Consider the following 12,758-nt stretch of genomic DNA (forward strand, 5'->3'; position numbering starts at 1 on the left):
AGGTCTTGGAGATTAAGTCACATATTGATAAGCCGGGAGAGTCGGATGTCGAAGTCTCAAGGTAGCTGGTCGTTGACTTGGTCACTCCCTGATGACAGATCACGACATGACCCTTAATGATCTTACCTATTTGCTTGATGATGCTGAATCAGCAATGATTTGGAGCATTGGTAAAGCAAAATTTGATTGGAAGATCAACTTCCCAAACTTCCATGGACATTGACAATGGTAACATTGGAAGTCCAGAAAAACTTTCTTTTCCCAATTGAAAGGGATTGGCCATAGTCAACTCGGTTGACAAAATGGTAAAGAGAAAGGCTAAGTCTGTGATAATCCGGTGTACCGTTTCCAAAGAGTCCATATGTTTCTGTTGCCAAAGGGAGGGCATTGGTTGCGAAACTGCCAAATTTACCTAAAAAGTCCATAAGGATAGTGAAGTCAAATGTTTGACTCTACTTCAGGTAAAGTCCATTGTCTAACTCTATTAATTTTCTATTCTGAGATTCTTATTGCATGATGTGACTAGGTCACATGTTGATGTTTTAAGAATCAAAGAAGAGTGAAAAAACTTAAAGGAAGTATATGCTGATTCTGATCGTGAAGATGGATTTCGATCGGATGGTTCGGTGATCAGAATTTTGAGTTGTTACTCAAGAGTTAGATATATTGCTTAGGAATAGATAACAACAAGTTTTCCATATGGATTGTAAGGATAAGTTTTCCGCAAAGTTTTAGAATAAAAGAAAATGGTTTTGATTTTGTTTATTTTAAGTATCCTTACAATGGCATTTGTGAAAAAGGGTTGTTGCTTATATGTTTCCATTGATAAGCAATATGGGTAAATGGATTTGATTCTTTCATTAGTGGTAGTATCATAATTTACCAAATAAGGAAAGATTCTCATCACCCAAGTTTCAGTTGGATAGAAACTTGGAATCATGCAAGTTGTATTGCGTGATGAATGAGAAGTTTTCATCTTTGGAAAATTAAGACTAATTCCTTGTTCACATGTACATGTGAGTCAAGTGAAGGACTAAAAGATTGGGTACACTTGGTTGTGTGCTGGTCAGGTCCACCACAAAGGTTTATAAGATTATTCATTATGATTTACTAAAGTTTTGTAAATATGGTTATACTTACAAGTTTAAGTATAATTCTGGATCATTGAAGAGTTTCAATGATAGACAGAATGAGTAAGAAGAATCAAATAAGGAAGAAAGACAAAAACTTCTCCAATCTGAAGAGATGGGAGAGTACTTGAGTATTTTGTTTTATGATTATCTTAGTGATTATGAAACCATATCACAATTGATCCTCTAAGGACACCTTAGTTCATTTGTTTGGCTAAGGAGAGGAATCATGAGTTGTTGAAATGGTTAAATCAAAAGATAAATCATACATCAAAATCAAGTCTTAGAGTCATACTCCAAGATTGTAACTTGAGTGACATAGTCTTTAGAAAGTTCATAACACTTGTCAAATGTAGAGTAAGATGTTTCCTATTCTTGTACATTTGAGATTGGTAAGTTGTGATGTTTTGGATAAAACAAAGACCAGCTAAGACCAATAGTGAGAAGTGTTTAACTTGATAAGAATCCGCACTAACTCTTGAATATTTGTATTGTCAAGGAATGGTTCTTGACAAAGAGAAGTCTTATATGTCAAGAGGATAGTGGGAGTCTAAAAGATTCCGAAATAGTTTCAAGAACTAATCAAGAGTTTTGTTAATCACTAGCCCACGACTTGAGGTTTGTAACCTATCGTGTTGACATATTCTATGCTCATCCCAGTTAAGGTTGGCTTTGCATTGGAGTTATGAGAGTCCTCAACTGTTTGCATAACAACCTGGAAGCAATGGTAGGCCCTTGTGCTATCGGGTGGCAAGAAATTAAGACTACACAAGTTTAGTCCATATGAATTTGGAAGTGTCACTAACCTAGTCCTGTGATTATGGTTTTGACAAAATTCACATGGAAAAGAACACATACACCATAAAATTTAAGTGTCATAAGGTTTCTCTTCGATTCATGAAAATGATGGTAAGGAAACGCTTCCACTAAGAAGATTTTAAGTAGATAGCGGTTGTGATATTTGCATTCTCATATAGTTAGTGGAGCGTGTGTGGTTAACCGACACACTAACTAGTGAGAATTGCAAAGGTCTAGACAAACATGTGAGCTATCTAAGGAAATGTGTATGTTTTTTAATAAAGTCTTATCAAAGCAATCTGGTATCAGAAATATGAACTTTGGTAAGAAAGTCAATAAAATATTGATTTCTAGAAGTCCAGTTGATTTCTAAGTACATGTCAAAGCTAGTGGGAGCATAAAGTGTTATGCTGGTAATCATTATGCTAGTGGGAGCATGATGATTATGTTAAGTATTGCAAGTTAGCAATGTTAATTATAGAAAACAAAAGTTTCAATTTGCTTTGAAAAGTTGTTTTGCTATAATTAAGGGAGAGGATTTTATACTTCACTCCAATTCTACAAGCTTAGATTGATATTTTAATCTACTTTAGTCAAGAATATATATGAATGTTATGCTGGAACGGTTCCACATAAGGAAATTCTATATATGTTGCGTTCTCAAAATTCGATTATGATTACGACATACCTCTTCATAGTTCGAATTGTGAGAACATGGCAAATAAAAATTTTACAGCATGAATCGTGTCCCATATGCTTCAGATATAGGATCGATTGAATGTGCTATAATATTCATCCATTCTAAATTTTCCAAATGTCTAGGGCATTAAGATGGAAAAAGGAATAGAACTGGAAATGACTAAAATGATTAAGCAAAATTGTCGAGGACAATCTGAGGTTTACCAAAGATTGGTTGCTCATGGACAATTAGAAGTATAGAGTAAGGACCATATTGACATATTTTGAAAAGCGGCAACTCTTGTTCAGAAGTGATGGTAAAAATGGTAATATGGAATTGTCTCCATAGGTGGAAGTTATTCTTTGAATCTGTGTAAGATTAAAGAACTTAATGCTAAGAAGGATGTTCAAAGGAATGTACTTTGAATTTGAGACTTCATTTCCATGGAATTGTTTTTCATTAGAATGCTTTGTAATGTCTGTTGCCAAGTCTTTGTGAATTCCGTGCATAGTCATTACAAGGGGATCATTGCATATAAGTTTAGAATCTAACAGATTACAGTAAATGGCAAGAGTTTGGTATTCTTGCATTTACAACAAGGATTGGAATTGTGAGATGAGCATCATTGGAATATTGTCAATTGATCTATTTCACAAAGAGAGGACCATATGTAAACATAGTATGCATACTTGGAGTATGGCATAATTGTTGTTTGGAAAACCATAGTGTACATGCTTGGAGCATGGGACAACTAATGTTTTAATTCAAGCATAAAGTTGATTAATCGAAACATAAATAATGAGTAATCAATATGGTGCTTAAATAAAAGGTGTTTTATTTACACTCAAAATGTTGGGGCCATATAAGATTTGTATTATTCTTGTGTTTCACTTTGCATGTTTTGACTTCCAGAATAATTATGTTATGGTATATATCATATTATTCAAACCATCCACAGTTAGTCATATGTTGGAAGTAGATATGAATCAAGACTTTCATGAATTTGGCTTGTATGATTTGTCTAAAGTGCTTTAGACAATGCAATGGTTGCTACAACATTCATGAGTACTCATAAGGGCTGAGTATTGGATTCAACCCACACTCACTTGCATTACTTCATGGAATTTATCTCGAGTGATCGTGAGACGGTAATATCATATAAATCTTCAAACCTAGAGATATGAGTTGTTGACTATGAGTTGGTTATTCATTGATTGTACGAAAACGCATTGGTAACTCGATGTTATAAAACGTGCCTTTGTGAATAATTCAACAAGTAGTTAGTACAAGCATATCAGTCGAAGTTCATCTGTTCCTTCTAGAAATAGAAGCGATATCTGGGCCCCTCGATGATTTGGTTTTGACCTATGTACCAGGCCCGGTCAGAACCTAATTGATGTGTTCAATTTAGTTCTATGTCGAAACAAATTGGAGATCGAGAAACAAATGTTGGACAATAAGTAAGACCATGTTCCATGTGTTTGCCCGGCTGATATCATGAGAGCAGAGGATTATATGATCACTTATCTTAAATGGCGTATCATCATCATCTCAGTTCCGAGAGACTTTGAAAGAGCTACGATTGCTAGTCGGATTTTGAAGTCATATTTGAAAATATAGTTATTAGACTTATCCAAGTGGGAGACTGTTGGATATAGTGTCTAAGTCCATAACTTTATTTGGTATGTACTTGACCCGACCTGGCATGGTCCATTTGGGTTGCATGGCATTGCAATACTTGGATAGACTAAATGAGAGAATATGGCACTTATGATTATTAATATATTATAAGTTCTAATATATTAATAATAGTGTTATTTAATTAGTATTGATCAAGTATTAATCTAGTATTAATTTGGTGATCAAAGTGAGACTAATTAAATATATAGGGTTGATTATGACAGTCATCAATTATTTTATGGTGGATTAATGATCCATGGTTTATGGGTTATGGATGTAACCATTTGGAGCTCCATGGATAGTCCATGGGAGTTACAAACCCATGGGTCGTGAGAAATGAAGAGTCATGACAATTATGGGTCTTCTTAAATGAAACCCTAATTGTGACACCACTATAAAAGGAACCCTTTGGCTAGCAAAATCGTGACCTAGTGTTACTAGAGAGGGCATAACCGATTTTGAGTGCTAGAAGTATTCTCTCAAGTTATTCCAAGTTTTGTGGTGTTGTGTGAAGCATTTAAGGCACAACATTTGGGGTGCTAGGCTCACAAAGTCTTGAAGGAATCCAATCAACATCAAGGTATGTATTTCTACTAGTTTTATATTTTATTTATTCCCCATGCCATGCTAGTTAGGAAATAACCTTGAAAAATAAATTTGCATGTATATAGAGAAAACATAGATTCAAGGTTATTAGGGTTTCATGTACACTTAGGAAGTGTTAGAATGCTCAAAACCCATCAGGCTAAAAATCACCCGATCTAATATTCGAATTTCGGGCTGTACACCGCTAATCCGAAACTTCGAAAAATCATAACTTCTTCATACGAAGTCAGATTTGGGAGTTCCTTTTATCGATGTTCTTAGTTTAACATACTCTACGATTTTCGTTTATATCGCTAAGGCTAAAACTCGCTCTATCGTAAATTCACTATTTACGCTTCCCGGTGTCGTGTCGGTTTCGTCGCAAAACTTCGACGGGTCATAACTTCTTCGTTATAACTCGGATTTCGACGTTCTTTATATGTATGGAAACCTTGTGACATATACTACAACTTGGTTCAAATTATTTATTCTAAATAATCTTTTGTCGAAAATTCGTTTTCGACCCCTATTATCTCTAAATTGACTAGCCCGGATCTACGGGCGTTACAATTATCTCCCCCTTAGAATGATTACGTCCCAGAATCATCAACGAAACAGGGCTCACGTGATGACTCCATACGTTATCTCTTCATCCTAAGTAATAATCGTAACTTTGATGTTTCTTCGAACAAGTATCTAAATCTAAGACTTCCTGACTGCAAGCGGTGCCCGATATTAGACGCGCTCTCTATCTCATGTTAGACTTTCAGTCATGATCTTCATGTCATGATCTCGATCTTTATTGGAGACTCCTTCAAACTTGAGATAAGTTTCTTCCTTCGATTATCATAATAGACCGATGGGTCATGTTCTAATGACCTCTCATCGTATGATGTATTGCTTGGACTCAGGTCTTTTAGAGTCAAATACCTACCTTCATGTTCTAATCACATCTTAAAAGGTAGAATTTATAGCAACCGTCGCGATACTTCTACTGACCGCTTTGATTAATCCTTCCGGCTTAAGTCGGGTGCTACATCGAACTTAGTTCTCTGAACCACGTAACATACTTATGGTAGTCAGACTCAATTCGATATGACCACTAGGGTCGGAATAACAACAATCTTCTTAGTCATTATCGAAATGATGGTAACGACATGCTTGAATAAAACGGAATCAATTATTGGCTTCTTGGTAACCTTGTGACTTTCCCTGATCCAAGCGTGAGTCCTGTGCTTCCGGTAGTATATGCATCTACTACTTTTCACACCTACTCATACTCGTCCCAAGTATTGTCTCGCAGTTTTCCAAGTCATCATTGAAACAACCCAAAGATACGACCCAAAAATTTCATTTTTCAACATAACCAAAAAACCATAATCTGAGTGTCATATCATAAAACCATACATGATGTATCTCAAAATAAAAATAAAACACTGTGCGGAAAACTGTATCATATCCATATCATATAAAAATCAAGAACTAAATCAACTCCCAGGATAAAAGCTGAAGCTGTGGTGTGTGCGATGCCATCATCCCGAGCTCTTCCCTCTGCTGGCGGAAGTACCTGAAACCAAAACTGAAACCGTAAGCACGAAGCTTAGTGAGCTCCCCCAAATTACCACATACCATACAATAATATATCAAACACATACTGGGGCCTTGCCCCCCTCCATCGGACCGAAGTCCGAAGCTGACTGACTGGGACCTTGTCCCCTACATCGGGCCGGAGACCGAAGCTGACATCGGACCGAAGTCCGAAGCTGACTGGGACCGTCTCCCCTACATCGAACCAAAGTTCGAAGCTAACATCGGACCGAAGTCCGAAGCTGACTGGGACCTTGTCCCCTACATCGAACCAAAGTTCAAAGCTGACATCGGGCCGAAGTCCGAAGCTGACTGGGACCCTGTCCCCTACATCGAACCGAAGTCCGAAGCTGACATCGGACCGTTGTCCGAAGCTGACTGATCATAACATAAACGTATCACTTAACATGAACACACATAATCCTATCTGAGCCACGAAGGCATCAAACGTGCTAACTACTGCATCGGATAACAATCCGGATACTACTGCTAGCTAAACGGGCCGGCGTTGCGACCTTAGACCCGTTCCTACTGAGAAGGAACTCACCTCGTGAACTGGCTACTGAGTGAATTGCTCTGAGGGCTAACTGCTGCTGCTCCGGTATCTCCCCGGCTACAAGTCCATAAACACACTTAATCAAATACTAAACACTGCACTAGGTAAAATGACTCTTTTACCCTTGGTCAAAGTCAACTGTTGGTCAAGGTCAACTCTCAGACAAAGTCAACTCTCGGTCAAAGTCAACCCACAGTTGACCTGACTCGCCGAGTTGGGCCGCCAACTCGCCGAGTCCCTATTCTCACTCCTCGACCCTACTCGCTGATACTCGCCGAGTATGGCATCGACTCGACGAGTACTCATTCGATCCAAGAACTCAGACAATCTTCATCCGACTCGCCGAGTCATATGAACAACTCGACGAGTTGTTCTTGAGCTTAAGAAGATTGCCTTGGACTCGTCGAGTTGTATGAACAACTCGCCGAGTCCTTCCATCACTGAGTCTACCCTCAAACTCGCTGAGTCCATTCCACTACTCACTGGTCCCACTCGACACCGCTCAAAAGGGAGAAATCGGGGACTCGCGACTCGACTCGCCGAGTCGTTCTTCCGACTCGCCGAGTCACCGCCATGCAACTATTCTATACTCGATTCTGCTCGAATCCAATACATATAAATGATAGATCTGAGTCCAATAAGCTGATTTACCACGTAAAGTTTCCAACTTTACGTGTACAAACACATGAACAAGGGAATAAAGGCTAAAAGATGCTTAAAAGGGGTAGATCTAGGGTTAATATGCAAAATAGACCCATAAAGGCAATAGATCTGGGCTCTACAACTCCTAAATAAACAGATCTAAAGATATCTCGGCATAATAGGGCTACCATATCAACATAAGGCTTGAGAAAAGCATCAACTAGATCTAGGAAGGGTTTTTAAGCATAAAAAGGGAAGGGAATCTGAAGAATACCTCAAAGAGCTCTTGCTTTCCCTTGAATCTCTGCTCTACAATCCTTCTCCTTGCTCCTTTCTTCTTCTCCTTCTTCAAGCCTTCACAAATGCACACAAGATCACTAAAAACACTCAAGATCGAATTAGGGTTTTCTCACAGCTTAAGAGGGTGAAGGAGGCGAGATTGGGGCTATAAGGTGGCTTAAATAGTGGGCAACCCGGGGATTTAGGGTTTCTCCCAGACGGACAGACTCGCCGAGTCGCCAACTAATCACGTGCTCGAAATCCCGACCCTACTCGGCGAGTCAGGCTATGAACTCGCCGAGTCCCTCTTGCAAAAATTCAAAATAAATACCAAGAAATTATCATACCGGAGACGGGTCGTTATAATCATACAAGAAAATCACATAACAGTTTAACACATCAGATAACAAAACAAAGGTTTTGTTATTTCTTGAAACTATTACATAGGTGTTCAAGTTCACCCTATACTATGCCTCAAATAGGCTACATCATACGATACTATGGCTACTACATGACTTGATCTTCGGATATGAAGTCCTCATCCTTGATTCCTCGCACGGTTTTCTGCTTCGTCGAGGATCATGTGGAATGCCCTTGGCCTTGGTGGTGTGTGTGGCCTTGCTGCCTCGTTTTTCTTTGGGCAGTCCCTAGAAATATGCCCTTCTTTGTTACATCCATAACACACCTTCTTGTTGGACGCACACTTCCTGGCGTAATGCCCTGTCTTTCCACATTTGTAGCAAGTCACCTCCTCGCTACATTTCCCGAAGTGCTTCTTTTTACACTTCTCGCACCTCTTCGCTTCACCTCCTCCTCCTTCTTTAGTCTTTGAGAATTTCCTTTCTTTGTTGGATTTTGAAGATCCTTCATGCTTCCTTTTCTCGCCAACTTCAGCTCTCTCCAGACCCTTTTCCCTAATCTGGGTCTCAACATTCCTGGCTGCCCAGACGACTCCTTTCAAAGTGGTTGCTTGCTTGACCATTGGTCCAAAGTCTGCTTGTAATCCATGGGCAAACTTGTTGACCTTGGAGAGCTCAGTTGGAACTAGGTAAGGAACAAGCTTCATTTTCTCCGTAAAACTTGCAGCATACTCGATGACACTCGTCCTTCCCTTCTTTAGATTCTGGAACTCATTGTTGATCTCCAGAAGATCCTGCTCAGAGCAGTACTGCATCTTTAACTGCACTAGAAAATCTTCCCACGACATCTTGCTCGCTTCTCCTTTGGGCATCGAATCAGCTAATAGCTTCCACCAGTTTAGTACTCCATATTTCAACAGAGGAACCGCGAGAGCGGTCTTTTGCATGTTGCTACACTCGCAACTCTCAAACATCGTCTCCATCTCGGAGATTCAGTTCATGACTTCCACTGGCGTCGGGCTCCCGGATACACTCGGTGGTTTGGATGCCATGAAATCCTTTTATTTGCATCCACGTCCGTCATTTCCTCCATCCTGGTGGTTTCGCCTAACTATCAGTGGGTTGGCTTGACCAACAGTCCCACTGTAGTTTCCTCCTTCTGACTGCCCATCATTCAGCTCAGGCTGTTCAATTGGTACCGTAAGTTCTTCTCGATTCTGTTGAAGTAAACACATTGTTTCCTCCATTTGTCGGTCGAATATCATCTGGATCATCGCTTGCATTCCGGACATCGTGATTGGCTCAGGTGCTACTTCTTCGACAACATGTATTTGTTCAGCCACTGGGGGCCGTTGATTCCTATCTCCATTTGCGTTCTCGACTCCACTTCGGGTTCTAGCCATTTTGATCTATACACCAGATCAGATGTTCGATGCGAAATGGCAAGAATTAAGATAGGAAATATTTTATTTACGATTGACGTGTAAATCTCCTTATTACGCCGAAAAGTTACATGTCAGTTCTAATACCGTAATTAAACGTTTAGAAATCTGTACACATAAAATTTCCAGATCCGGTCGGAAACAGACCATAGATCCGATCAAACGATAGCATAAAGCATCACAAATCATTTAGCACATAAAAGCAATTTAGGCATCATTCCTAAAACAAGCCAGTGCTCACACCTCACAATCATTGCTTAGCATTCTAAGTTTAAGTCCAGAAATCCTACAAATTCCTAGTTCGCTTAAACTAATGCTCTGATACCAACTGTGACATCCCCATTTTCACGGCCATAAAATACCGATTTTGTTTATGCTTTATATAAATCAGAGTACCTCTTTTAATAAAAATGTTGCGGAATTTGTTCCCAGTAAAACATGATAAATACGTTATCAAAACATTTTCGAAGAAAAGTATTTTTATTCATTTTAAAACATTTGGGATCTCATTGTCAATACAGAAACATAAGCATAAACAGAACTTACATTCATTATCACTAGTGATTTACATCTTCTTAAACTCTCAGTGTAATGTGACATCATAACAACACCTGTGATATAATTAAACTGAGTGGGTCGGGTTGGGAAACCTGGTGAGTACATAGGGTTTTCAACCCACAATAATATAATTATTATGTTTAAACAATTAAGCAATAAAACCAATTACCCATCCCCATTATCTTCTTTATTCTTAAGGATCTACCCTAAAAATCAGCTTATTTCTCATTCACTCATTCCTAAGGATCATCCTAAGGAATCGGCACAAAGTCCATCGTTGCCACGGTTTACACAACGGGCACTAAGTCTGCATAGTTGCCAGGGTTTAGGCATCAAGTCTGCATGATCACCAAAGTTTAGGTATCAAGTCTACATGATCACTAGGGTTTAGGCATCAAGTCTGCATGATCACCAGGGTTTAGGCATTAAGTCTGCATGATCACCAGGGTTTAGAGTACACCGGGTGAACACATCGTTCACAACACCTACAGGTTGCGAGCCTGCTAGTGTTCCACTAGACTGTCTAGGATAGTCTGTGGTTGTCATCCATACTCTGCTGAATGACGGGGCCATCGTTTGGGAAAAGGCTTCTCACATCGTCCACCTCTCACCCTCACCTCGTGGTCTATAGCACCTCTCAACTCATCATCCAACTCATATTCCATCTACCCATGTTTTACCCCAACATTATCATAGATATAAATTACATATACAGTTTAAATCATTTAAAACATGTATAAAATCGTTCATCCAGCATAGACAGCAAGTATTCAAATAATATGCACACATAGCACGTAATTTATATAAAATACTTCATATCTATGTGTAAGATGAAAGTAACTATGCACTCACATAAGTTATGCTAAAGATAGGGTAGGCGTAGCTCACTTACAACGGGTTTTCTTGAAAATCGGGTTTCGCTGGAGCAGCGTTTCGAAACCGAAAGACCTTTTTTCTCGGGACTCCGGGAGCCTCGGGGCTTCCTTTGGGTGCTAGGGGTTCACCTAGACTTTAGGGAGGGTTAAAACCCTTAGAGAGAGAAAGTAGTGAGAGAAAGTGTGGAGAAAGGTGTGAGATTTCCGAGGGGTTCACATGGTGTTTATATTGTTGGAGCTGCTCGGATTACGCTGGGCGTACCGAGGGTACGCTGGGCGTACTCCTCAGATATGGATGCCAGCCGAAGCCAGCTGTCTCGCACTCATCTTGGAAGGATAGGGCCGAAGGTACGCTGGGCGTACCGGATTTCGTACGCAGGGCGTAATGCGAAGGGAGACGTGTCTGAATCCAAAGCGCGTTTCTTCATCAGCGATGGGTGGCCCAGATGCTGCCACGTCACCAGCTCCTCACCACGCTTCGCAAATTGCACACTCAACTTTAAAGATTCGTAACTTTCACATACGAGCTCTGTTTTCGACGTTCTTTATATCCATGCGAAGGCGGGAACGTACTCTACAACTTTCGTTTAGACTCCGTCGGCTAATTTTGATTATATTTTAAAATTTATATTATTAACAGGCCGGGACAAGATTGGTCTGTTAAATTCTCGTAACTTCTTCATCCGACGTCCGTTTTCGCCCATCTTTTTTCTCGTTACGCTACTCTTAACGAGATTTTCGATTTTCGTTTAGGTCGTGTCAGCTAAAAATCACCCGATCTAATATTCGAATTTCGGGCTGTACATCGCTAATCCAAAACTTCGAAAAATCATAACTTCTTCATACGAAGTCAAATTTGGGCGTTCTTTTTTTCGATGTTCTTAATTTAACATACTCTACGAATTTCCTTTTTATCGCTAAGGCTAAAACTCACTCTATCGTAAATTCACTATTTACGCTTCCCGATGCCGTGCCGGTTTCGTCACGAAACTTCGACGGGTCATAACTTCTTCGTTATAACTCGAATTTCGGCGTTCTTTATATGTATAGAAACCTTGTGACATATACTAAAACTTGGTTCAAATTATTTATTCTAAATAATCTTTTGCCGAAAAGTCATTTTCGACTCATATTATCTCTAAATTGACTAGCCCGGATCTACGGGCGTTACAAATATTAATGAAGAATTGTAATAGTATGACACTTGTCAATAGGAGAATAAACCTATTCTTTTATTAGCATAGGGATGAAGATTTATCTATCTACAAACTAATCTATTCTTAAATTATTAGCTACTTCTTTAACAATAGTTGAACTTATGATTTCTTAATTAAAAAAGACACGTTACCACTAGACCAAAGATCGTTTGAAAATTTAAGCCAATTGAACTATATAAATATTTTTTATATACATATTTGAATAAAATGATATATATATATATATATATATATATATATATATATATATATATATATATAGAGAGAGAGAGAGAGGCTAGGTTATAATGTGGATTGACAACTATCGTGCGGACGTGTGGACAATGTTATTCTATGAGAATTACATATAGAATATGTTGTTTTGTAATTTG

Source organism: Lactuca sativa, chromosome 8, assembly GCF_002870075.4.
Source record: "Lactuca sativa cultivar Salinas chromosome 8, Lsat_Salinas_v11, whole genome shotgun sequence".
NCBI classification, from domain to species: Eukaryota; Viridiplantae; Streptophyta; class Magnoliopsida; order Asterales; family Asteraceae; genus Lactuca; species Lactuca sativa.